We start from the raw sequence: 3,113 nt of genomic DNA on the forward strand, positions 1-3,113 counted from the left end.
TGCAGGCTTGGTGAGCAGAAGAGACTTCTTTATAAAACATTAAAAATCTTACTGTTCAAAAACTGTTGACTGGTAAGTTATATATATTACAGAAATGTTATATATTGTAATGGTATATATATATATATATATATATATATATATTTCTGTCCCCCTCACTTCTGAAATGATGGCCCCTGTTACCAACCAAATGAAACCAGTATCAACAAAATTAATCTTTGCACTACAGAGATGCACAGAACACCAAAAGTGGTATTTCGGTATATTTACACTGTTTAATGGGGCTCAGCGTTGGCATTAATTAATTTAAATGCATAATAACAATGTTATGAGATTAATGTTTTAAATAAAAAGTTTTGAAAAAAAAACTTTTTTAAAAAAAGTTTTGAATATAGAAATATTAAATAATTGAAATAACTGAAATGATGCTTTAAAAATGAAACTAAAACTGCCAGTAGGTGGCGGTAAGTCCCTGTCTTTGTCACTGAATAATTCATTCAATCATTCGTTCAAACAGCTGAATAATTCATGAGCAAAGCAAGTGACCGTCTTTATGAATGATTGAATCATTGACTCACTCGATTCATTCAAAAACGCACATTCATTCATAAACGAAGCTACTAGAACACTTTGTAAATTGAAACCTTAGATGTTCTCCAGAGCGTAGACACATAGGGGAGCGCGGGGCACAAAGTAACGCGGGGTAAATTGTAACACACGTGGTTTAAATATTTCCACACATGCTAGCATAACCAAATTTACAGCATTTACTAGTTACTATATCAACATTATATAGAGAAAAAAAGTGCGCCAAAATTCAAAAGTCTTTTGAAGATATCGCTGAACATTTATTTTACCATAGTAAAATTATACTTCTGGCTTAAGTAAATTTTTCATCTCGGTTTTTATTACTCATTTAAAATGAGACAAATCTGCTATTATTTTAATCTCAAATCTGTTATTTATCAGTTTAAATTATTTTTTAATGCTTCGCTAACTATCAGAAGACAGTAACCAGTTTTAAATTCCAGTTGCGCAGATGGGGTATGTTGTAACACTGCGTTACAATATGCCCTGCCGTGCTATTCTATGACATTAGCGATGTAATTCACACTATTTACTTTAATAAATTTGAATGATAAACAACGAGAAGCAGGTGAATAAAGACTGACAGTCAATGTTTAATGTTAAGAAATTATTATTTCAAGACGTAAAGCATTTTGGCTCGTTTATGTGGGCCGTCCCAAGCATGGTTGCAATGTGTTCATTGTCAAACTCCAAAATCAGATTATTTTTCTACTCTAAAGTTTTTGTTATTGCATCTGTTAAGAGTTAGATGTAAAAGTAAGATGTTCAGATTTTTGGCAAAATCACCGTTCATACTAGATTCTACCTGAAGCAGTCTGCTTTTAAGATCTGGGGTGCGTTTCCCAAAAGCATCTTTAGCTAACTATGGTAGTTAGTTCCATTGAAATCTATTGGTAACGACGGAACTTGCCACCATAGTTGCTTTTGGGAAACGCACGCCTGTTGTGTAAGGAGTACGACTAGCACCTATAGAGAAGCATGCCCATTGGCTGCAGTCTTCAAGTATTATGGCTAATCATAAAAGTCGACATTGCCCAGCTAACCATAGACACACATATCCCGCTACGTTTTTATTATATATTACGCTACGTTTATGTGCAGAGCTCCGATCGCTTTCGTAGGCTTTTGAATTGATATAATAATAATATTAATAATAATAATTTTTTACCTGCCTTAACTTTTCTGCCTGATCAGAAAGTTTACTCATTTGTAGATATTCTTTTATGAAGGGTAAGGTTGATAATTGTAAAACAATTAAAGTAATAACTATGTCTTGTTTTCTCTTTTAGCAGTTTTTTTCATTCTAAGCAGGATGGCACTAGGAAAATTTTATTCACCCTATGTAAGTATTGTAATTTTTATGTGTGTGTCATTTATAATATTAATGGAATATATATATATATATATATATATATATATATACTAGTTTGTTTTGGAATTGTTCTGTTTTGGGCTCAATATAAACAAAAATGAATGAAAGATTTTACAGGAATGTGTTTCTCTTTACAGTGTGTTTGTGGTGTGCTGTTCACCTTGGGTAAGTGATTATTGATTTATTTTTTTTTTGTATTTCAATTATGTGTCATTGCTTTTTCATCTAATACAAACATGTTTTTGTAAAAGGTAATTCAATTTTAGATCTAATATTTTTCTTTTAAAAAATCCAGCGCTTCAACAACAGTTGCGCAGTCTACAACTTCAGGATTTACAGCTTCAGAAACCACAACTGTACTTTCCACTCCAACCTCAGCAACATCAGCTCCGACCACATCTGATTCTCCAGGTACAACAACGGTTATAAATTCAGAAACACTTGCTTCAACAACCATGCCTACATCTTCAGAAACGACATCTGCAGTTGAAACAACAAATACTGCATCCACAACCACAGCTGAGCCTTCCACTACTACAGCTGTAACCACAACATCACTTGGACTCACAACAACTGAACTCACTACAACTTCAGAGAGTACAACAGCAGAAACCACGACTACAGCTTCATCAACCACATCTACAACAACAAACGATCCAACAACATCAACAGCTGTAACTTCAGAATCCACAACCACAGTTATGAGTACAGAAACAACATCTATTACTTCAACAGTGGTGCCTACAACTTCAGAAAGTACAACAGCAGAAACCACGAATACAGCTTCATCAACAACACCCACAACAACAAACGATCCAACAACATCAACAGCTGTAACTTCAGAATCTACAATTCTTACTTCAACAACAATGACTACATCTTCAGAAAAAACTGTACCTGTAACAACATCAGTAACTACAGCATCCTCAACTACTGAAATTCCCACAACTACAGTTGTGAGTACAGAAACCACACCTATTACTTCAACAGTGGTGCCTACAACTTTAGAGAGTACAACAGCAGAAACCACGACTAGAGCTATATCAACCACACCTATAACAACAAACGACCCAACAACATCAACAGCTGTAACTTCAGAATCCACAACTCTCACTTCAACAACAATGCCTACATCTACAGAAACAACTGCACC

The 3,113-nt window shown here is 34.2% G+C and overlaps 1 protein-coding gene and 1 long non-coding RNA gene across 5 annotated transcripts in view; both read left to right on the forward strand.

The window, feature by feature from the left end:
• Positions 1 to 2,334, forward strand: part of LOC107692168 (uncharacterized) — a 3,589-nt gene extending 1,255 nt beyond the window's left edge. Inside the window, exons 2-4 of the long non-coding RNA XR_001634621.1 lie at positions 1,878 to 1,930; positions 2,098 to 2,125; positions 2,256 to 2,334. This is a non-coding gene — a long non-coding RNA (uncharacterized LOC107692168). The remainder of the gene's footprint in view (positions 1 to 1,877; positions 1,931 to 2,097; positions 2,126 to 2,255) is intronic.
• The window catches only part of LOC107692164 (mucin-17-like), a 41,904-nt gene that overhangs the window by 22,934 nt on the left and 15,857 nt on the right, over positions 1 to 3,113 (forward strand). The window lies entirely within an intron of this gene.

This window comes from Sinocyclocheilus anshuiensis, unplaced genomic scaffold (assembly GCF_001515605.1).
Source record: "Sinocyclocheilus anshuiensis isolate Anshui unplaced genomic scaffold, SAMN03320099.WGS_v1.1 scaffold322, whole genome shotgun sequence".
Lineage (NCBI taxonomy): Eukaryota > Metazoa > Chordata > Actinopteri > Cypriniformes > Cyprinidae > Sinocyclocheilus > Sinocyclocheilus anshuiensis.